General features: G+C 47.1%; 1 protein-coding gene and 1 pseudogene across 1 annotated transcript in view; both read left to right on the top strand.

The window, feature by feature from the left end:
- LOC138515493 (uncharacterized protein C4orf17 homolog) overlaps nt 1-24,949 on the top strand; it is a 698,631-nt gene that overhangs the window by 165,764 nt on the left and 507,918 nt on the right. The window lies entirely within an intron of this gene.
- Nucleotides 14,559-14,677, top strand: LOC138517371 (5S ribosomal RNA; annotated as a pseudogene).

The following is a 24,949-nucleotide window of genomic DNA, read 5'->3' as shown; positions in this document are numbered from 1 at the left end:
CTTCCCAGGCCCATCTGCCAAGGGCGATTTGAAACTGCTTAGCCCACCATGAATTTACTCATTTAGGAGTTAGACCTCTTCCTTTCCGATCAAGCGCCCAGGTGCCTGGATCACTGACCTTGAAAGTATCCGCTGGACTCATTCGCCAGTGACAAGAGTCTCCTGGGAAAGTTCAGCTTGCAACATTTCTCTAGCACACTGCTGTGGCTGAGCGCTCGAAAAATGTGTTTGCCCAAACGCAGGGCCTGTCAGTGGGAGAACCCAAGTGGTTTACTTACCTGTGGATTACGTCCCTGGATGGCTTAGGTGTGTTTTATATTATACTGTATTACCACTTCTACCCTTTGCCCCTCCCCCAGATCCCCATCCCTGCGTGCCCCCTTGCGTGACCTCACCCCTGCTCTTCCCCATAGACTTCTCTAGCTGCACCTGCGCACACAGCACATAAGTTAAACGCTGCAGCTGTCATTGATGTCCCTTCCCCCTCTAGGGATGCCCGCAACGACAGCACTTTCCTTCCACTTCGCATGCGCTTTGTGCTCGGAAGGGTATTTAAGCCCGCAGAGGTGACGCACGCCGGTGTTGTGGGTGGGCTCAGCATTCAGCATTCAGCTTAAAGGTATAGGAATAGCAGCGTGTTGTTGAAATCCATAATGATGATCATTGCTGCCCACTAGTGTTCACAGCCAGATACCACACTGCGAGCAGCAGTTAATAAAGTGATGGAAAGAATGGATACTGAAACTTTCTCACACCGACACAACTTTCCTTCCACTTGGCTTTGATCTGAGTTTATGAGAAAATTGGGAGGATGTAGGTTAATTCGAACAGTTACCCCAAAACTAATGAAACAATGCAGGGCACAACCATCCAACATAAAGGCATCACCAAAGAACAGAAGGGGCCTGCAAAGATCAGTCAGCTCAGAACCAAACCTAAATCGGGCATCAACAGAACTGTTGAACCAGAATGCAACACAGGACAAATCCACAGACATGACCAGGCAATCAACAAACACCCAGTTTAAAATACGCCTCATCACCAAAACTAACAGAATAGTGTTGATGGTTTAAATGGGAGTTCGATCTCAACCATAGCAATGTTCCAAATAAGACACACCACAACATAGCAAAGAACAGGTGGCAAGTCCATCCTGACCTGTGAAGAATACGACCATCATCAAGGGGGAGGTTGAGCAACAGTGACCTATCCTAACCCGTTGAGCCGTTGAGCCGGATTGTCCCCACTCCAGTACTGATGCATGTGGCCATGTCGTCCCATGACCTGCAACTTTGACAAGCTTGTAAAGGGTATAGAATCTGCTGGTAGCAAAACTGTCTGTTTACAGGACCTGTTGGGATGCCCCTTTCACCCAGCCAGAGAGTCTGAAGAAGGCGGGTTACCATTCTCTGATAAATCGTCAGCAACAATTTGTCAGTGCATCATAACCATCACAACACTGTCTCCAGCAGGCAGGGACATAGAGGGGGATGAGGCTCGGGATCACTTAGATTCCGCCCCCATCTATTGCAGTGCCCATTCCATACACACACAACGTTAACAAGGTCTGCTATGACCAGCTGACTTGTAGCCACTCAATCTATCATCTGAGGCGAAGCAGGTTCCTGGCCTAACCACCATAGACTTTTAGAGCTCAACCTCGAAAAGCTTGGATGCAAATATACATACATGAAGCACTCCTACCAAAAGCCACTTCCATGGCCCATGGAAATATTCAGTCATGACCCACACAGATCTGCCACCACTGGTGCACAGGTGGATGTGCCCTAACTTTGAGGTATTCCCAAAACTCCTAGAGTCACATAGGCTGCACATAAATGTAAGAAGACCAGGGCCTGTGACTCACACCAAGAACTGGGACCCTGCCTAGTTACCATTACCTGCCAGGACCAACCAACCTGCAGGTAGGACCATGACCTAGAAGGTCACCAAATTTACACCACACTGGGTTTACTTCACATACAACCACGAGACACCATCTGGTCCAGACAGAAGCTCAAACCCATCACCTCCCAAACAAGTGAGGGACGGGAGCACCATGCCACTCCCACCTTCACCAATGACTGAGCAACTGGTGAAGGGCAGGAGGTAGAACCCAAAGAGCACTCAAGTCCACCCCAATTACCTTGTTGCAGCTCAAATCAATGCCAAGGAGACCAACTTGCTTACGCTACCATGGCCAACAATGTAGAGACATCTGCAGACCAACCCAGATAAGGAGAGAGGCATGGCTGGTACCCAAGAAAACATAGCAGGTGCCAAAACCTGGCAACAGCTGAACTAAAACAAAAGCAGTAAATACAACACCGTCTCCAGCATGGGGTCTTGCATGAATTCACATTTCCTGTCATCAGGTTGAGAATCCTTGGTAAAAAGAAAGCAATTTTGCTTTAGACTGGAAACTGCTTGTCTCCTCTGTAACCAATCATTGGGCCTCATTACAAATTTGCCAGTACAGTAACAATGGTACTGGTAAGCTTGCTGGTACCGTTGTAACCGTACCGGCAAACTATGTGTTCTGCTCGCGGGTGCCTTTTCACCTGCCAGGTCTGACATGGTGGGCGGATCCGCACCCGTGAGCAGAGCATGTCGGATGCACGGCACCAGAGGTTGGTATCTTGGAGCACCCAGTAGAAGGCCTCTGATGTGACCTCCAGCCGACAACATGTCTCGTTGAGCACCAGCAGGTCCCATGAGTGTGCTCCCTCTGAGAAAAAGAGGTCAATGTCCTTTGAAGATGACCCTTCTGAGGGGATCCAAAAGAAAGTGAAACATCATGCATCTCCTCCCACGAATGTCGCTGCTGCTGCGGGATTTGGTTCGGGAAGGGCTCGCTCCCTGTCGCCAACACTGTTGACAGTTAGTCAGCTGGCTGGTGGGTTGCCTTTCACAAAGATGTCCCTAACCCCTTCCAAACATAAGTCTTCTTTTAAGGACAAGTCATCCAAGGAATGACCTGCAGAAGGCCTGACAGTGGCTCCCTCGTCTTCATCATCTGCAGTGGCAACGGCCCCGTTGACGACAGCTTCTTCTACCGAGCCAATTACCTTGACAATGGCTTCTTCGTCAATGACCATGGTACAATAGACAAACACCCCATCAGTTACCACCTCATCAATGACCCCATCAATGACCCCGTCGTCTGCTCGGCCTTCGTCGATGAAAAGTTCAGCAGCGACCGTCGTTTCCATGCCTGAACATCTACGGCACAGGAGGCTACACGTTAACCCTTATCTGGACGATTGGCTCATTAGCTGTGGCACTCACGAGCTGGTAACTGAGCACACGGCGGAGACAGTATGCCTTGTGACTTCGCTCGGATTCTCCATCAGCTATCCAAAATCCTGCATGGTGCCATCACAGAACGCTCTGTTCCTGGGCACCCATATTAAAACTGTGGCATGTCTGGCAACCCCCTGGGGGGAAGGGTGAAGGCTATCCTAGGTACAGTTCAGGGACTGTCAGCAATGTCCATCGCTACAGTCCGGTCCATCAAGTCTCTGTTGGGCATGATGTATTCCGACATCCATCTGGTCCCTTTTTGCAGGCTCCAGATGCGACCTCTCCAGGAATTTCTAGACGCCAAGTGGCAGCAAGTCTCAGGCAATTGGACAGACAAGATCTCCCTAAATGTGGCCTTCCTGCAAGCCCTACAGTGGTGGGCGGTGTGCCCTCATCTCACTCAAGCAGCCCCCTTTCGTATTCCTCCATACCAGGCCACTGTCACCACAGATGCCTCCCTGGAAGGTTGGGGAGCCTACGCGGGGCAGTCGCATGCCATAGGCCTCTGGCTCTCGGAGGAGAAGGACTTACACATAAACGTCCTGAACCTCTGGGCAGTCTTCTGGGCCCTCAAGTCATTCTAGCCCCAGCTACAGCGGAAGGTGATACGGATCCTCATGGACAACACCACCACCATCTTCTACATCTGCAAGCAGGGCGGGATGCTGCCCCCCGCTCTCTCCCTGAAAGCCCAGTCCCTGTGACACTGGGCCATTCTTCCGGACATGCATCAATAATAACCATTGCAGACTTGCTCAGCAGGGAGCTGCTGTCCTGCCACAAGTGGGAACATCAAGCCGAGGTGTATGAGCTCTTCAGAAAGTGGGGTGCCACCCAGATCGACCTCTTCGCAAAAGTAACCAACTGTAAGTACCATAGATTTGCCAGCAGATACCCTGCGCCAAAGAGTCTGGGGGATGCCTTCTCGTTCCTGTGGGACGGGCTCTCCCTGTACGCCTTCCCTCTGATGCTGCTCCTGCTACATGTGAAAAACACACTCAGACATTGCCATTGCGTGATGATCCTTATTGCCCCAGTGTTACGCTCACCTGGTTCCCACAGGGGCGTCGATCGGACCCGGACAGCTGTGGTCTCCACCAACGTGATGCGTAGTGCCGAGATGACTGTCTGGACTGGCCCGCCTAATCTCGTCTGCTTGACCCATAGAAGTATTCTCCTGCAAGTGGAGAAAGGGATTTAGCCACCCGTGGATTTTAGTGATGGCCCCCTCCCACTGTTCTCGTTCTCCCCACTTGTTACCTCCGATATCCCCTTTTAGTAACCTCACCTTATGTTTTTAAATGATGAGCTCTCCATCCTGCGTGGCATGCAGGGGCGCATAGATACCAGTTACTTCACTGGTTTGAAGGTACTGGAGGAGTTCCTGAGGAATTTTGACTCCAGGGTTTATAAAGTTCAAAGAGTTCAATATGTCCGATTTTCACTCTTGTTCCATTCCCTTGTTGAATTGCAGCTGGTCCAAAAGAATATTGCCTGGAGGCAGCCGATGGCGTTCAGGTAAGAGTCTGTATTACCCAACACTGTCCGGTAAAAGTTGCATGAGTTTAACTTGTTGTTTTCTCTCCCTTTATAGGTGCGGCTATGAAGATGAGGCGTATTAAAGGGTAATGCCTCCGGTGGTAAATCAGGTAAGCCTATGGTGGTAAGAGATTGTATTTGTCGGCTCTATTGGCTCACCTTGTTATTTCTTTTGTTTTCCACCAGGTGCTGGAGTTCGACGAAGAAAATGATGGAGGCAATGCCGAGTCGGAAGATGCTGTGGACTGGTGAGTATGACGCGGCGCTGCTGCTGGCGATGCGACGCGTGCTGGAATAATGTCCTTTCCACGCTCGGAGACGTGCTGGATCCCGAATCAGGTAAGGAATTAAAATAATGTCTGTGATCTAACCTTTTCTCCTTCTTTCCCCTTTTTCTAGGAGCTCCGGATTCGAGGCGGGCGTGGCAGAAGAATGGATGCTGACTTGCAGGCACGGTGAGCGTTACGCTGCAGGATGCAGAATAACGCGAAGTAAGTGCTGCTGTTCGGGCGTGGTTTAAATAGCCTCCAAAGTAGTTCCAGGTAAGAAGTTCCCCAGAACCACACCTGAGTAAAAAATAGTCCCTGTAATAAAATAGTCCCATCCAGGCCTCAGGTTGGCTTGGATTTATTTGCAGCATGGTCTGCATGAGGTAAGTAATGTCTATGAGCCTGGCGCCTATGGCATCAGGACTGGTTTCTAAGATGAGCCTGGCACCTAAGACGCCAGGACTGAACCCAAACAGCCCCCAGCCGGGGCTGCTGGGGTTTTAACAAGTATCTGGATGCCTGCTCCCGGGGCTGAAGGACTCGATCCGGATGCCCAGGGGTAGGCATCATGACACCCGGCTTGGTCGCGGCAGATCTAGCACCCAGGCCTGCTCCATTTGTCATTGGCTCTGTACATCTGGGTGCCTCCACTTCCAGACCTTCTCTCCAAAGAAAATGCAACAATACTGCAACACAATTCAGTGTCGCTGAGCTTCACGGCCTGGCTCCTGCAGCCCCAGAGTGTGGGCACTATTCCCTGCTGCTGGAGTGCAAGAAGATCCTGGCCAAGGCCAGAGCTTCCTCTATGTTGCCATGGTACAGCCACAAATGGAAGCACTTCACGGTGTGGTGCAAGACTCAAAAGATTACACCTCTGTGGATAACGGCTCTGCAGTTCCTGCTGTACTTGCTTTCACTGGCCATAGTTGGCCTTGCTCACGCCTCCATAAAGGTGCATCTAGCTGCCATATCTTGGTATACCCGGGCACGTGGCAAGCCATCCTTTTAATCACACAGGCTCATCAAGGAGTTCCTTAAAGGCCTCTTCAGGACTTTTCCACCGGTCAAGTCTCCTGCCCCGGCATGGGAGCTCAACGTGGTTTTGACTAAACTCATGTGGCCTCCATTTGAACCAATGCACCAGGCCCCTCTGAAGTGTCTCTCATGGAAGACTGCTTTCCTGATAGCCATCACCTCGGCCAGCCAGATTGGGGAGATCCAGACCCTATCCTGCAAGCAGCTGTACTTGAACTTCCATGCTACAAAGGTGATGCTGTGGACGTATCTCACCGTTTTGCCGAAGGTTCCTTCTGAGTTCCATCTCAATAAGCCTTTGGTTCTGCTTGTTTTCTTTCTGAACCCTTCTACGCCTGTTGAATGGGCATTGCATTCGGTGTATGTTGCTCGGAGCTTGACATTTTATGTGGCATGCACTCTGGATTTTCAGAAGAGATCTCAATTTGTCGTCACTTTAGGACTAGTGGGGCATGGGAAGGCCCTGTCTAAGGCTTCCATTTCCAGGTGGCTTTCAGGCTGTGTCATGCACAGTCATCGTCTGGCGAACAGACCTCTTCCAGGCCAACCGAGAGCCCATTCTAACAGAGCCATTGCTGCGATGACGGCGTTTCTCTCTGGTGTTCCCCTGCCCCACATCTGCAGAGCTGCTACGTGGAGGTCTACTCACACCTCCACGAGATTCTACTGCATCAACAAGATTCCAGGGAGGTGGTGCTACACAACCTGTTTGCTTGAGGTGAGTCTGTTCCAGGGGTAAGTGTATTACTTATGTTGTGCCTTGCCACCTCCCGTGGTTGTGTATATATACTGCTGTGTAATCGTATTCATGAGCATATGAATCCATGCAAGACTCCATGGTGTAGAAGGAACAAGTTACTCACCTGTAACTGTTCTCCAGCATGGGTTTTGGATGGATTCACAAGCAAACCCTCTTCTTGGTTCATAATGCCACTTTACATGCTCTACCAAATCTGAAACTGGCCACCAGGTGTGGATTTTAGGAAGACGAGTGTCACTGGGTGAGGGCAGTATGACCCAAAGGACAATTATTGGTTATAGAGGAGACAAGAAGTTTTCAGTCTAAAGCGAAACTGCTTTCTTTTTAAGGAGGATTCCCAGCCTAATATCAGGGAATATTCATGAGCATGTGAATGCATGCAAGACCCATTCTGGAGAACAGCAGTAACGGGTAAGTAACGTGTTTCTTCATTGGCCTGTGCACATGTACTGCAGTGTGCCTCAAACCTCACAAACCAGGTCTGAGAGATTGAGGGACTACATGGAGAGCTAACAGGGCCCACCTTTAGCAAAGGCTCAGCCGTGGCCATGTAGTAAGCATGTGATAACAAGAAAGACATACTACCTTGGCAATTGGGAAACCTAGAACCACACTCCTGGACATATGGCTGAACAATGAACCAATATGCAAGCCCTGCAACCCCAGAAGGGCAAGATACAGTAGGAAACATGAAGGGACTGTCCTGCCAAACGTCCTTGATTCTGTGCACCAGTCAATTGATCACAGGGTGTCAAATGAGAAATTATATCGTGCCTCCTATTGCAGTGAATATATGTATATTGGCCTACGCCAATCTGCTTACAAGTCGCTTGCGGAAAAGTCCGTGTTGCAAGGTCCTGACCTTAAAATCAACGTAAGCCGACATTTTAGGATCATCCGCCATTTTAGGCTCGCTTTGTAAAGTCACCCTGTGAGTTAAAATGGTGGACGATGTCATTCCGAAATACAACATGGCCGTCTTGACCTCTGCATGTAGCTAATATGTAACTTGCCTGCAGGCCACTTGTTGAGGTCGTGAACTGAGACCTTGTCCTTCGTTGACCTGTGTGTGAAGGATTACTCGTGCAATGAAACTAATCCACGAGCATATGTTGAGAACAATGTATTCAAATACTGAATGTAGAACACTTGTTTAACTATATTGTATAAATGTTTGAGAAGACCTGCATGGGAAATCCCAGAACACACAGTTTGCGTGTAGGCTTGTTGATATATGTATTAAAGGCAAACCAGTTACATGTGGATGTGCGGACTTGGCATGAACCCTAGATCAGTAATGTATTAGAGGAATATTAACCCGAAGTAGGGTTGGACATCGTGTTCGCAAATAGTATAAAAGAGCCATGAATTCTAATGTACAGCGTCTCTCACTGAACCACGCTGGAGTTCGCTGTGTTGCACTCAGGGCCGATAGCTATCTGATTTTGCTCTGTTCTTCGTAACTGAATTCAGTATAAAATAAAGTACTTTGTATGTTCCTTTGTAACCCATGTTCGGTGGATTTCCTTTTGGGGTACTCAGCCTCGATATATTTTGATTTTGTTTTCACAAGGGAATTTCTGTAATCTCTTTACCCCCTACCTTCTCACATCTCTTAGCTGAGGCCACAGGCTCCCTCCTCACTACCAGAAGGACTGCAACCGTGTAGCGTTTCATCCCTGCGTTGTTCACATGAGAGGCCGAGATGAAACACTGTACCGGTGGTTTCAACTTCTAAAGCCCCACACCCCACCAGGACTTAGAGAACAACAGGGGGCACACATCCAAGGAGCATGTCGACTGTGCTGTGGGAGGATTTGCAGCCAAAGCATCGCTCACCGCCTCAGTCATGTTGAGTGCACAAGCTGCCACTGCTGCACCACAGGGCAGCTCCCAGACATGTACCCACACCAAGAGACTGCAAGCCCAGTGAAACTTGCTAAAGGCCTTTGCTGTTGCAAACCTGAGCCTGGAGAACCGCCAGACCCCCATGCACAGAATAGAGACAACGTACATGAGACATAAAGAATAACACATGGACAGCAGTCATATTCTTCCCTACTAATTTTAACCTCAAGCAATATTGGAGAGACATCCACAAACCCCACATTCCAATGCAGTGCTCCCCTTTTAAGCCATTATCAAAACATAGGCTGTAGTGACCTCCAGTGCTTTTGACTTCTTCCATTGCTCAATCCATGTGCTTCACTCTCTGCAGGTACAGGGAGAGACATTCTCAGCCACCTGAAAGCCTATGCACCCCTGGCGCTCAGCCCAGCAGGAACTCCATGGATGCCCATTACTCACCAGTCCGGGCGATTCCACCCCCCCTGTGAAGTCCAAACCCAGCAGGGGCAAATAACAAACAGCATTCTTAGACCCACAAAGTCCATCAGTGGGGTCAAAGGTTCAGGGCAAGAGGCAAGGCTAGTCAGCCTCTCCAGGATTCAATGTTTGGAAGGAGCAAAAGCAATGCAGGAGGATTATGGAACTGTTCAGGTGCGGTTGTGAGGCAGAGGCTCTATTAAGAAAAATAACAAAATCGAAGACATATTTAGTAAATGGCTCTGTCGCAAGGCAAAACACCTTCACGAGTAAGTACCATGACAAGGAAGAGGGACATATAGGTAAGAGTTAGAGCTATGTCGCTGAAGCTCATCCTGTAGATGTATGAAGTGCTCCTGCATTGACCCATGAGCTGCAAGTCGGGATGGCCAGTTCTGTCTCAGCCTGTTGCTCCACCCCTATTGTTAATGTCTTTTTAATTGTCCTCACTCATCATTCCACTTCACCATTTGTTTGTGGCCACCTTGCTGTTATTTTATGATGTGGTATGTTTTCATGTAGGTATTCTATTCTTGCCATGGAATTGTGCCCTGTTGAGAGTTTGGATTTTTTGGGGTAATTCGAAAGTGGCTAGTATTTTCTCTGGTATGGGTAGCATTACGCCAACTACTATAGAGCCGACCAGCCCTACTTCAAGGTGTCTTGAGAATGATGCATGGCCACGAGTTGCAGTCTGCCATATGGGAGCCCACAGGCATCTGCCCTCAACCTTTTCCTATGTATTTGTGTTCCGTTTTGTGTTTTCAAAGGAGGACGTCTTGTCACTTTCTCCAGATGCCTTGCATATTAGACAGAGTGCTATTTCTGTGATCACCAGCACACTGAGTCCAGGAAGCTATGTTTATTCTTTAATCCGTGCTTTGGTTTTCATCAAGATTTGGCATCCCACATGAGTGAGTTGCATTGCTCTCGTGATCAGGGACGAGGCAAGAGAATCCGAGTATCTCTACTCAGCTACTTGCTGCATACATTCATGAATGCCTGAATGATCGAACTGGATGTGCTAGGATGTGTTTCCCCCTGCGACTTTGTATCGATTGTATGGCCAGTTTCGTCGTGATGGGAAGCCTCTACAATTTCGTGAATGTGTTACGACTATCAGTCTGCTGGTTTCATCTTTTTGTATTGCATGTTCTTTTGTGTTGTGGTTCTTTGCATTCGGCCTTTGGCGACAGTCCCTGCCTGTCAGGAGAGATGTCCAGGTTGCAGGCTCTCAGTATGTATTCAATGTTACACTTGTACTCTTGTAGCTGTAAAAACCACTGCTCTATCTGAGGTGGTAGTTTCAGCACAGACTGTTGCAATAATGGATCTTCCAGGCATCATGTAGGTTGATACAAGTTCCTTTTATTAAGATGTTAACAAGGTAGGAGCTTAAGTAAGGGGTAGAGCCCCAGAAGGGATTCCCTGGCACCCACCACCCAGGCTTACATTCTCCAACTGCCTGGAGTGGAACCAGCTTCACAAGTACACATTCCAACCACAAACTCAACAGTCTCTCAATGACCTCATTCATTCAAGCATACAGCGAAAGAGGACATAACACAGACCCTTTGAAAAGTAGGACCTATGGCTTTTGATCCATTACTACTTTGAACTAGTTGCAATAGATGTATATTTTAAAATGTCTAGAGACCCATTGGGCGTTATGTGAGTACTTCTGCTCAATTGTAGTTCAGCTACCACAAGATCAGTTCTAGTCACACTGAAAATGTGCCACTGTGTTATCAGCTGAAAGGTTGTGTTTAATGTGCAGAAAGGCTTCCTGATGTTGTATATGCCTTTTTCATTCAAATGATTCCTTAATAAGATCTTTGAAGGGTTTGGTAAGGTTTGCTAAGATTGGTATGAACCTCCTACAGTGTAATGCAATTCCCATAAAACTGCATATGTCTTGCACATTGAGAGGTTTAGCTGCTGACTGGATGTCTAGCACCATAAGTGGGTCCACTGAAACAGCTCCCACGAGAACATGCGTCGAAAACCTCTAGTGGATGCTTGAAATATGCATGCCTTTCTTTGGGCAGCATCAGCCTACTGTCTTGTAGCTTCTGAAGTACTGCTCTTGCGGCTCGTAGGGCTGGCACTCTATCGTGGCATGTTTGAGAATGTCATAACTCACTTTGCTTTTTCCTGGCTGAACTGAGGAGATATTATTTCTGGGCTAGGTAAATCAGGAACTTGATGTCTCCGGACTCGAGTGCATTGGGAGTTGGTGGCCTTGAGGTCCAACTTGGAAAACCACCTTGCCCCACTCAGATTTGACTTGTTGTAGGTGTAATGAGCATCTCATGCTTGATTGCCTTGTTTACTAACCTCATATCCATACAGATGCAGACTTCTCTGAGCTATTTTTCTTTCTTACCAATGACCACTAGAGTCAATCATGATGTCAGTCCACATGGTGGCACTCCTGAAGGAAGTCAGCTTTCTTGAGTTTCCCTGGCTTCTTTCCACCAGTTTTCAGACATGGGGCCCTCTGGTAGCTCAGCACCACTGGTTGCACTGTTTTCTCGATGACCAGATGAATGCACTTTCCTTTTAGGAACCTGATCCCCTTCAAGATATTGCTGAAATCCAATCGGAGATAGTAAGTAGTGTTCAAACATTTCGACCCATATTGCAAGATGTCTTGGTTGCAAAAATGCAGCAGTGCTAGCGCTCAAGAGCATGCCAGCATGAAATGCACCACGCCGACCTTCAGCAGCATATATGCTGATGAACCATGCCTAACTACCCTGGAGGAATTAATATAATCCTGAATTGTCTAGCACTCTCCCAAGCAAACTACGGTCAATGTTCCCTTTTTGGTGCCCATGAAGCGAACGTGGGATGGCGCTTTACCAAATTTGCATTGCATCACTTCCTAAAAGAACATGTTATACACAGAGAATGGCAGCTACCAAAGTGTGTTGTGCAACACCCCAAAAAATTAAAGATGACCATACCCAACTGCTATCAGTTCTTGGTGCCTAGTTGGACCATGTCCCCCAATGCGTGGCAGAAAAGATCTGTATCCCTCAAGCCAAGAACCCTTTTTAAAGCAATCACACTCATCAGTTGCCAACTGGAAGCAGAATGCTTTGATTTGATAATTCTTGGACAGAAAGGCATAGGGCTAGATAGATTCTCACATCTTTTTTCTTGCGGAAGAAATGTGCTGTAAACACATGTGCATGAGTCGCAGAAACCATGGCAGATAACCATATGGCAGATAACCATATTATTTAAAATTGTTTGTGAAATGTTGCCATTACCAGGGTAATTTTTTATACACCCAGGTATTACCCAGTCCACAGGAATAATCTCCTTCCTGTTTGGACCTTTTTTTACCAATTGAGTTGTTGAAAAATATTCAATTTACTTCTTTAATGTATACACTGCTCTTGGTGAACCTATGTATATCTGATGAATGTTATGTTTTATGTTTCTTCTCTTCTTCTGATATTCCTTTTTAATTCATGTGAAAAGTATTCTGAACTACAAAAATTGTGTTTTATGTAATACATTTCTTGTGTGTACTCTTAGGATCTCTTCTTGGTTTTGTTCTCGTGACTTTCTTTGAAAGCACATACCTTATAATAGCATGGAGACTCAACTTAAATAACGGACAGGAATTAGGACTGTCACCAGCGTGGGTACCTCTTTTGGTTCCTTGTTTCAAATGTGTTAATTGCCCCTTGCCCACGCACGCACATTGGGGCACACCTATTGTGTTTATATGAGTCACAGAAATGCGCATCTGAAATGTGCAAGAACACAGAACATCCAGAAATTGAGGGAAAAGTGAGAAGAATTCACAAAAGCAGAGCAAATATCCAAAGGTATCCATCTGTATTTGCTCCAATCACAAACTGGATCAATTTGCTCAAAAACGTGAGCGGTTACTTGATAACCAAAGTGCGTTTCACATCTCACACGAATCACACCACTCTACAAGGTATTACATGGCTGCACATTCCTGCATGTAGACATTCCCAAAATGGCTGATCCAGGGAGCAATAGGCTGCTGTACTAAAGTATGAGGAGGAGGGAAACAATAGGCAGCAAGGAGAATGCCAATCAGTAACACTGGATTGGCTAATACAGTGGAAGGGGGGCCATGTTGCACCTACCATGCCAGGACATGCCACAACCCACCCACAAAGTAGGTAGTTGCCTTGCATTTCTTCACAACAGGTTACTTTCAGAGTACCACTGTCATTACAGCAGGAATCTTGCAGTCATCCAAATCATTGCCTCTACGGTAACAATAACAATAATAATAATTTCTTTTGTATATAGCCCTATACACCCTTAGGTCCCAGAGTGCTCAAATAACAGAAGACATCATTATCTGACAGAGTGGTACTCAATTTATCGAGCTCGGAAGGATGAGAGGCTGAGTTGACCCTGCCGGGATTCGAACCTGCCACAACAGGCTGCACACAGAAATCAGGGGCGAGCACTTAGCTCACTGTTCTTTCTGACCGGCATAAAGTAAAGTCCTCAAGATGATTATCTGCCTTGCAAGGCAACACATATACAGGCCCATAATGCAGTTAGAAGAGCAGGAATTGTGCAGTCATTCTATGACGTAGCACGGTTCCCTGAGGTGTTTAGAGCCACTGATTACATCCATGTGGCTCATAGAACCACTATGGCCACGCAACACCTGTGCAGGAAAAGGAGACACTGGCATTCCATGAATGTATAGATCGTGGATGATGCCATTAACAAGATCATGAATGTGAATCCGACCTAGCCAGGACCCACATTTGGCAGCGATATCCACTGGCACTCAATGCCAAATTGGGGCAGGATGGTATTGCGAGACATGTTTACTTGATCATGACACTCCACCCCACATGTTCATTTTTACATATGGCAAGTCATATCGCATGATGCAAGTATGGAAGCCGTGTGGACTGTTAAGAACTAGGAGGATGTCCTAATAGACATTAAATTGAGGACAAGTGGGTCGACTAAAGCGTGTCTGGTCCCTGCATCAGAGGATTTCGGAGACGGAAGAGTGGGTGTTGAAAGGAGGCATGTCGGCGGGTGCAGCGCTGCGGCTTTCCCATTACTGTTTCACCACAGGAGAACAGATACGAGATCCGGCACCAGTCAGCAGCGGTCGATGGGTGGAGCGTGCCGAAAGGCATCAAGGAACAGAGGATGGAGCGCGAGGCCCGAGCGCCTAGACAGCTCGCATTTCCTTTCGCTTTCATGGCATGTGCGTGTGATCATAAACGCATGCAGAAGGCTCCTCAGCCCTAGAACTATAGTAATCACATCAGAACTGTTCAAAGAAGAAACATAAATCATCACACGGCCACACCACACTAAATGCGCCCGATCTCGTCTGATCTCAGAAGCTAAGCAGTGTCGGGCCTAGTTAGTACCTGGATGGGAGACCGCCTGGGAATACCAGGTGCTGTAGGCTAAATCATCACAAAGGTCAGTGCACAGCAAACTTTGGTACACTGTTTAGCTTGAGAAAGACATTAGGCAACGCCCCACAAGCGGTTCCGCCTGTTTTCTCGACAGGGATAAAGACACTCAGGCACACCTCAAAGCAAGATCTGGGTAGTCTTGACCACTGTCTATCTCTCTGCAACTAATGCTGCAACTAATGCTGTGCATCCCAGGCTGGGAAGGGCCATGTTACACATCCCCACTGCCAGCCACGGAACCAAAATGTCAGAAGAGGAGCAGCTGACAGTGCCTGTCATGCCACCAGTAGTTCTGCCCTCGAGGCTACAGGACAATTTAATCACACAACTGCCCACCCATTTGGATCTGTCGGAGACCAGCAGTTTGGGTCTCAGATGAAGAAGATGGATGAGGGATTTCGAAGTCTACATCAAGGCTATTGGACCCCTAGAAGAAAACAAAAAACACAGCCTACTGACCCTTTCCATAGGCCCCAATGTGCCAGATATTGTGGAGGAGCTGTTGACTGGAACTACGTATACCTACACCAACCTCAAGACAGCTCTCACCAACTATTTCACACCTCACACCAATGTGGACTACGAACGGCACGTGTTCCACATGACTAAGCAACAAAAAGAAAAGTCAATGGACTCATACATCATGCATCTCCATATTCGACTAAAACACTGCGATTTCAACCGTAATGGCCACGGGCTAATAGAATGGTAGAACGCTGTATGAGCAATATCAAGAGGAATGTGCAAATTGCACCTCTAACAGGGGAGCCTTATATCAGCTGCTGCATGATTATCGTAACATGCCCCACAATACCACTGGAAAAGAACCGTCGGAAGTGATGTTTGGTCAGAACATACGCACAAGAATCCTGCATATATGACTCCCGAGGAGAAATATATGGGAGACCCTCAGATGAGGAAGCGGGACATGAGTGCCAAGGAAACCATGAAGGAGCAAGCTGATGTGGCTAGGAGAGCTCGTGAGAATGATATGGAGTTGGGGGATGTCGCAATAGTGCGCCAGCCACAGATCCGCAAACATACCACCGCTTTTGACAAGGAACCACTGACGGTCACCAGGGTAAAAGGGTCTCTCGGCACTGCGAAAGGGGAAAGAAGAGAGGTGACCCGAAATTCCTCACACTTCAAGAGGATGCCTGGGGTCATCATGAAAAGGCCGCCAGCAGAGGACTAATATCCGCAGGAGTGGGATGCTCCCTATGAAGGAGATGGTGAAGACTCAAGCGAAGAGCAGGTCAGCTCACCTGTGCGGGAGGGAGATGGTCATCAGCAATTTAAGCGGGCTAGGAACTGGCCAAAGAGACTTATAGAAGAAATGAGCTGAGTAATAACATCTTGTTAAGAAAGGGGTGGGGGTCGTGACATCTTGTGGAGCCTGTACCACTGTCACGTGGGGAAGGGGCAGCTCGGATCATATGGAGTAAGGGGAAGAGGGAGAGTTAGTATGATTGAGGACGCGTTTGAATAAAGACGTGTGTTGATACCCTCTGATGGTGTCCGCTTCTTTGTTATGCATGCCGCAAGTATGGAAGCCGCGTGGGCTGTTAAGAACTAGGAGGATGTCCTAATAGACATCAAAGTGGGCAGAGGCCAGCAATGTTCCAAAACTGTACATATACGTAATGCATCTTTAATAACACGCTTAACACCGGTAACCAGTCTCTAAACGCGGGACCAGGATTCAAACCTGTGTTGCACTGCGATGGTATGCTTTCAAGACAAGCACGTTGTGCCTGAGCTATGCTCTCGGTACATATAGGCACCAGGAATACCATCTACATATGGCGGTCAATAATGCTATGGCCTCTTCTTTTCTTTCTTTGCATTAGCACTTTAACAGTTGCAATTTGACTTACGGTTGAATGCAACATTGAATATGTTTTTAAATGTATATTTGTAAATGTATATTTTGTTGTGTTGTATTGTGACTAACAAGTAATATGTCAGGAGAAGTTGGAGAGAGATCAGGAGGAGGTGGTGAAATATCGGGAGAAGGTAATCTGTAAGCAGAGGGAGATGGCGAGTAACCAAACGGTTAGGTGACCAGAGATAAAGAAGAGAGAAGGGGTATCTGTGGGATGAGGAGATGACAGACGAGGGGCTGATACAGTCACTGGTAGAGTGGGCAGGGAGAATGAAGGGCCTGGACGGCTGGGACAGAGAGCAAATTCATACCCAGTATGAAGAACACCTGGTTGACCAGTATGGTTGACGGGTGGATGTACTCGAAGGTGGTGGAGAGATGCGGAGACAGCAGAAGTTCAGAGTGAAAAGCAGTAAAAGGTTGGAGTGAAACGAGGAACAGAGGAGGGTTCCCAAGGAACAACATCGTTGCAGAGGAAAGAGAGGTGCGGCCAAAAGGCCGAATTGGGAATCGGTCAAACATTCCGCTGATCATAAATAGAAGTAACTCTCTTCAACTCAGCCACCCAGCCACAGACCAGTGAGAGGCCTTAGAGCTTAAGCTTTGTGGTGCCTAGCCTAATTCCTGTGGTGACCCATATCTGGATGTCAACAGCAGAAGCCCCATGGGACAGGACTCTTCAACATAGGGTAGCAGATATTGTGAAAGAATTGCATGCAGAGGACCCTTAAATACCCCAGACTATGAGTGACTGAAAACGCCAAGGATTGCCAGCAGGGGGCCCAGAACTTTCAGACTGTTGAAAAATGTGAAACGTTCTATTGGTTTGCTTTGGGTTGCACCTTAGATCAAAGCATGTTCTTGTGTCGTGAGGAATTCAACCATCTGCACGGTGGGTGTACGCTTGCCTGGGTTTTTCTTTTTACATTTTTTAAATGAAATTGAATGGTGGTAGATCAACCTCTGGAAAATGCATGTACATTTGGGATTTTAAAGTCCCACCTCAGAGGTTTAGGCATTTCTAAGGCGTTCTTCTGCATAATCCTGTGACTCGGTGTCTGTAAGCACACACAATTAATAACTTGAACATGAATTCTGACTGAGACATTGCTCCATGATTTTCCTGGACAGTGGGCGCTGTCTCTGACCTGTGACATCACCACATCAGGCCCCTCTTCTCTTGCCAAAGCATGCATAATTGAAATACAACACACACGTCAAACGCATCAAAATGGACCCACTAATATCAGTACTACTGCCCACATTGGTCAGTTCAGACTGGACATAGCATTTTCTACTGGGCATCAAGGGTAAAGCAAGCATGCGTGGTACTGCACCCACATTAGTGTGTCCAACCTGTACCTGTTTCTCTACTATGGGATGGCATTTTGTACTGGTAAAGCCAACAGGAGTAGCAAATATTGGTGCAGCCTCCATAGATGTGTATGGGCACAGCCAGCATGGACATGTTTTCATACTGGCATGCATTGTGGGCAAAGGCATCATGAAAAGGAGTTGGAAAATGCTCCTGTGCAACGTTGGTGGCTTGTTGCATCTATTGGATTTGTACGTGTTACCCTACAAAACTCATTTAAAAATAGTGGCTCTTTACTCAACTTTTCACAGAAAGTGGGCTGAAAATGCACGATTTTAAGCCAATATTTTGAAAATGTTATCGTGGAGAGAAGCCCCCCCAAAAAACTCCCCTTGGTTGGTTCGTGCCCCCTCGCTATGCTCAGTCACTGCACATATCCAGGGAAATCATTAACTCCCCTCCAATAAAAAAATGAACCAGCAACCACTAGCGTATTAACACACATTTCCTTTTGGATACATGGACCAAGCATTCTAGCAACATAGGCACACCCCCTTCCATTCTGGCCACGCAGCACTAACATGCTGCTGCCACACACTCAACACACACGAAGCAGCCATGGTGTGAGATGATGCTTACATCATCACAACATCATTTCCACCTGCAATTTCACGAACTTGTACTCCGTGAGGGCACAGGACGCCACTTGCATACACACAGTATGGACTAGTCCTGCGATACATTTGCCCACCCATGCTTTCAGGTGGGGGTGTATTAGCCAAGTAATCTGGCTGGCAGCCGCACAGCACCACAGCCATCACAAAGTGCAGGTTGCCAATGCACTTTGAAGATATTGAAGGGTGTTGCGGATGCTCACCTGTTCATGGCTGCAGTTGTGGGCATCCCACAGTGCCACTTGCAGATGTTGCTTGGTTCACCTTCTTCTCCTTTGTGCACATATGTATGTGTACCCCAGTCATTCTGCACTCTTTGTGGGCATGACTGTCTACACAGAGGGCTTTCATATTTTTAGCAAACTCCATCCATGGAGCATTCCGAATCCTGACAGCAATGCTTGAGTGTTGCCCAGTGAACTTAGGCATGTGTCCTTGTGTTCCACCATGAATGGTTTAGTGAGCTACACCTTCTTGGCCCTCTTCCTGCTCCCACCTGTGAGGCTAAAAACCACGGGGTCGTCTTCGACTCGACACTTACCTTCTCTCATCACATCTCTGATTTCTTAAAGAAGTCACACTACCAGCTGCTGTCCCAAAACTTCCACAAAAGGACTCCTGGAGGCAGTCCTGGTGCCTCTGGCGCCAGGCTCATATGCTAAGGAAGACACATAGCAGGTTTGTTTACAATTATTAACAGGGGAACTTTAAATCCAACATGGAGGCCACCGCATAGCTCAATTCTTTAGAACCAAGCCATGCGGTCTAGTGTTTTTGGTGTGGCTGGGCCTGGAACTACTTGGCCTGGAACTACTTTACCTGGGCTATTTAAACCACACCCGAACAGCAGAACCCACTTTGCATTATTTCGCATCTAGCAGCTTGATGCTCACCGTGTTCAGCTCCTTATCTTCAGCAGCTCCCTGCAGTTCTGCAAGAACAAGAACAAGATTAATTTGCCTTACCTGTGATTATATGATCCAGCATCCAGCATCTCATCCATCCCCCGCTGGAAGACTGCAACCTGTGGAACTACAGAGAGAAGAACAGCAGCAACATCACTCACCAGTGAGTACTGGCTTGAGGAATTCCTGCAATCCGCTGTCGCACCCTCCGCTCGAACATCGTGACCTGAAATAACAAGAAAGGAATAATATTAAAACCTGCGCGATTTCAGAACATCGACTTTCATTATACTTACCTGAATTCCATCGTGCTTCGTTGCACTTCCATCCAGAACACCGCAGCAGCATCCTGCAAGGGAAAGGGAGAAATATTCAGGTTCACTTTCAACTTTTAATAAACGCGCTGCGCTCTATGCATCACTTACCTTAATGGATTCCTGGGCCCAGGTGTCATCGTTCTCTCGTCCACTCGGAGCTCCACAGTGGCCTGCGAGGAGAAGAAGAAACAGACACAGGTTAGCTTTAAATGGAAAATAAAAGAATGCCGCGCTTCGCGCTTTCTCTTACCTAAATCGTGCATCTCCACCCAGCACGCCGGCACCAAAAGACTTTCACACCTGCAAAGAAGGAAATAAAGACATTAAAGAAACTTTTGTAAACCACCATATAGGAATAGACAAAGACTGATAAAACATCAAACCTAACTGTCTACAGCAGACTTGGGTTCACAGCAGGCCTGAACCCGAAGAAAGGCGCGCTGCACCAGTGAAGTAACTCGGTTGGAGCGCCAACAACCACTAAGCGCCCCTGCACAAGAAACGCAGGACGATAGCCTACCATACTTGAAAATAAGGTGAGAAAGACTTGGTGGGAGGGGAATCGGTTTGAGGGAGGTGGGAGATTCACCCACTAAAGACAGCTATTACAAATCCTCCCTCCTGTATTGTAGATCCATTGTTTCCACGTTGGGCAACTACTTATCCAGGGTTCTAGATCTCAGAGCTTCCCAGACGCCCCCCGGGGTTATCAGGTGAGCGTAACAGCTGCACCTCCTCAGAGGTATTCTTCCTTTCACTCTCCTTCCCCCAGAAGCTCACTGTCTCCAGAGCACTGGTTCTCTCAAGGCTGGATTACTGCAACAGCCTCTTTCTAAATCTGCCTGACTCTACTCTCCGCCCTCTACAACTCATCCAAAACAGGACTGCAAGACTTGTCCTTGGCCTCAAGCCCAGGGATCGTATCTCTCCAGGACTGAAATCTCTGCACTGGCTCCCAGCGGCAGCAAGGATTAAGTTCAAAACCCTCTGCATTGTCCACAAGGCCTTCTGGGGCCTGGGACCTCAATACCTCCAGCTCTCTCTTCCTAAATATTTTCCTTCTCGAGCTCTTCGCTCATCCGCTTCCAACTCCCTCAGGATTATACGCTTCTCCAAGCAGCGAGTTGGTGGTAGATCTCTTTCTTCTGCTGGGGCCTCCCTCTGGAACAGCCTCCCTGCCTCTCTGAAACTTGAGGAGAACCATCTCCGGTTCCGGAAGCACCTCAAGACCTTCCTCTTTGCTTCTGCTTTCTCTCTTCCTCTACCCTGCTGATCTCCTGGCTGAATCTGTAAATTGCACTGGTTACCTGGCTTCCCTCTGATCTCGGGCCCAGGTCCCTGGCCCACCAGTTGCACACCTGCACTGTCCCCCTGGCAACCCTTGCACTCGAGGACTGTTTCTGTATCCCTACAGCCCCTACTATTGATATTTATTTCTATCGCGCTCGTACAAAAGTGTTTCAGATCACGACAAGGCAAGGGAGGGGAGCAGGGGAGAACAAACAACAATCTTACTAGGCCCAATGACATTGAAAATGCGCAAGTGCATGGGAGAGGGGGAGGGGGAAAAGAGCATGGAAGGGGGAGAAGTGGTAAATGCAGAGCAAGGAGGAGAAACAGATCAACAATAATAAATAAATAATAAAGGTAACAAACAGTGGTAGTGCAGCCAGCAAGTGGCAGGTGCTGGGTTTAAGGCAGCAGGCAGGGTAGGTCTGATAAGTGCAGGAAGAAAAAAGGGGGTGCTATATGGGTACAGATACAGACCCCAGTGCAGGGGGTTGCCCGCGGGAGGGTGGCAGGGTGAGCAGGTACCTGGGCCCGGAGGACAGAGGGTGGCCAGGTGCACGGTGTCAAGAGAGAACAGATCAGCAGGGGAGAGGGGGAGCGAAGGCAGAAGCAAAGAGGAAGGTCTTGAGGTGCTTCCGGAACCAGAAATGGTTCTCCTCAAGTTTTAGAGTGGCAGGGAGGCTGTCCCAGAGGGAGGCCCCAGACAAAGACAGAGATCTACCCCCAGCTTGTTTCTTTGAAAAACGACTGACCCTGAGGGAGCTAGAAGTAGAGGAGCGAAGCACTAGCACTTACCCTTGCCACCAGCGGGCCACACATTTATTTAGTGTCCTTATTTATTGTCTTTATTTATTTTACTATTACCCTATCTACTCCATTGCCCCCTCCCCTTTCACCTGCACTTTTCTCCTTGTCACCTGGCCTAGTAGGATCGTTGTCTCTGTCCTCCCTCTGTTTCCCCTCCCTTGACGCGTCACACCTTGAAACTCTTGTGTATAGGTGCGTTATGAATGTCATATCATAGCATATCACTTCTACCGGTGTGACGTTCCAAGCCTTTGTACTGTTTCTGTGCTCACTGCCCAGCCCCCAAGAAGACCCACAGGTAATGCCCAGGTATTTGAGGCTATTTCCTCCTTAATGAGAATTTTGAGGGTAAATGCACATGTTGTGGGGCCATTTGGCATGATGGTCGCATTTTTCTTGAAATGTGATGGTTTATTTGCATGTGAAATTTGCACATCTGAAGTATGCGCAAAAAACGTGCACATTTTGTCAGAGGCACCATCTCATGTTTGCCATTTGTTTTGAGCAACATTTTTTGCTCAGCTTTGCCCAGCACATTTTTTGTAGATTTTTTCAGAATATATGCATTCAATGAAGCAACTAACAAAGCCATAAGGTTCGATGTCTGCACTAAGCAGTGCCTTAAAGCCCTAATTTAATATTCAAGTGAATTGAAAAGTACCTTGGTGGAGAGATGGTCGAGTTAAGGTGAAAGAAGACATTTTATTTGTGCTGGGTTAATGGCTGATGTTTTTGAAGCAACCGCAATTTATATTATTCTGCATTGTAGAGAACTAAAACAGCTCGTTTATCATGTTTTAGATTTGGCTGCTAGTTGGTGCTTACATCACCTTTAAGCCAAAACCTTTGCATTGGAGTTCAGATAGGGTGGAGAAGGAATGCAAGAAGGGATATGTAGCTTGTGGGTGTTGTTTGGTTATTTACTCACCCACTGAATGCAAGTGGCCATGCTAATCCCTATGGCCATCCCTACCCACTCCCTGCCTCCCTCCTGCCCAAAATACATCCTCCTGGAATCGATCTCTTTGAGCTAGTTCTATCAAGCAATAACATTAAATATTGTGCTATATAGTGCCTGACATTATTATTCAAAATAAGTCTTCTGAGAGCTAATGGCATAATTGCAGCTGTGAATGCATTATTGGCAAAAAAAATAATGTATTAAGTGTGCATTCAGGCACTTATTTTATAAGGAGTATGTGTGTCCTCACATCTGTTCCTTACACTGAAATCCTGTTAAAAACAAGCATTGGCAAAGCCAACAGTTTGTATATTGGTTTTAGACGGGCATTTACCAGACACTGCTTTCATATGTCCAGGTACTCTCGCCATTTTCCAGGTGTTACGTCTTATGTCCAGTTACTAACATGATGGCAGAGCCTGACAGATGCCTATCCCATGCCTATGCAAAAGCCAAAACTATTGGCTTTGCCAATGCGTGCTAAGCAGTGCACCGAATCCTATTGCATCTGTTATTGAAAGGTGTAGTTCTGCTTCAAATGCCTTTTTTAGCATCAAAGTTTTGGTGTAACGTTGGTTCATTCTAAGACCAGTAAGACCAGTACCATGAATTATGTTTTGCAACTGCCTGATCTTGTCATAATTCAGTGAAAACGGTCCACATCTTGCTTAGAATCAATATGGACATTGGTCAGGAGACTAAGCAATAGTTTTCATATGTCTCATATCTATTTTAATTAAGGAATGTTTGCTATCAACCCAACTACAATACATTCCCTTCCTCACAAAAACCAATCAGAGTTAAAAATACGTCGTGATACATATACCCATCCTACCTTAGTTGTGTTTTTGGACGACAGGCCCTTCACCTCTCAGTGCGCCATTTTACTTAAGATTCCTGTCACGATTCCAGGGCCCGCTTGGTCCCCAGCAGGAGTCCTTTTAAAGGCTAGATTGGGTCTGAGTGAGCTGCAAACCTTACACTGCTTTGCATTTTCATGATATGTCTTCCAATGTGTGATGCTTTGTTTTTGTATTTTTCCGTACTGTTTCTAATGACTCGACCGAAAATGTCTGTTGATGGCATGCGTGAACTTGATTCCTCAAATTCAAGTAGCAGCGCGAGTCGAGATGCGTGACCTGGGTTTACGCAAGCCGGGACGTCACATACACGTGGTCTCATGAACCTAATGATCCACAATGTCGGCCCACATGGTTGCTAGGGTGCCAAGGAAGAATGCCCAGCACTCTGGGGGCTTAACGAGCAGTCCAAATGAGTTTAAGTATTACATGTCTGTGGTTGCCTTGCAGTGAAGTATTCAGAAAACATGAGCATAGTCTGTTGTTGGAGACAGTTTTCATTGAGGTGTAAAATGAGGGCCTCCCTGATAGGCGTCCTTCCACTTTGCCATTTGATGCTCCTATATAACCAAGTAACCCAGGCCTCCCAGAGAGCGTTTGCACAATTAGCCAAACCTCCTGTTGGAGAAGTGTAAATCTCTGACAATATGGGCCCGATTCATGGAATATTTGCCCGGTTCAAAATGAATTTGCACTGCTGAAAAGTGACTTTGCGCTGCCAACACAAACCCTGATTCATGGAACCATACAAAGTGTATTTTTGCCGGCAAAGATCGGGCAAAGTCTTTTTCAACTGCAAAAATGACTATGCGCTGACTTTGCCTGGACTTTGCACTGCAAAAATACACTTTGCATGGTTCCATGAATCAGGGTTTGTGTCGGCAGTGCAAAGTCCCTTTTTCGGCAGTGCAAAGTCACTTTGAACTGGGCAACTCTTCCATGAATCGGGTCCTATGAGTTTTCCATATCACGTGTTTACGACTCCCTGATTTATGGTTAGGGGGTGTATGCTTGTGTGTCCATGCGGATGATGCATTGTTTAGAAAAATTACAAATCTTTAACAGAATTTTACAAAAACATAACGTGATATATTCCACATTTCACCAGTAACATTTCTTCTTTCCTGAAACCCTTCGATTTTTCCCAACATGCTATTTGACACATTGTCATAGCTATTGATGGGTAGAGTCGGGACAGAGTAAGTAGACGTACAATATTAGTAGCCAGTCCCAAACAATATGCAGTTA

The sequence above is a fragment of the Ambystoma mexicanum genome, chromosome 6q (genome assembly GCF_040938575.1).
Source record: "Ambystoma mexicanum isolate Mex_15411 chromosome 6q, UKY_AmexF1_1, whole genome shotgun sequence".
NCBI lineage: Eukaryota > Metazoa > Chordata > Amphibia > Caudata > Ambystomatidae > Ambystoma > Ambystoma mexicanum.
Note: the sequence above shows the minus strand (reverse complement) of the source record. Positions and strands in the feature narration are given on the sequence as shown.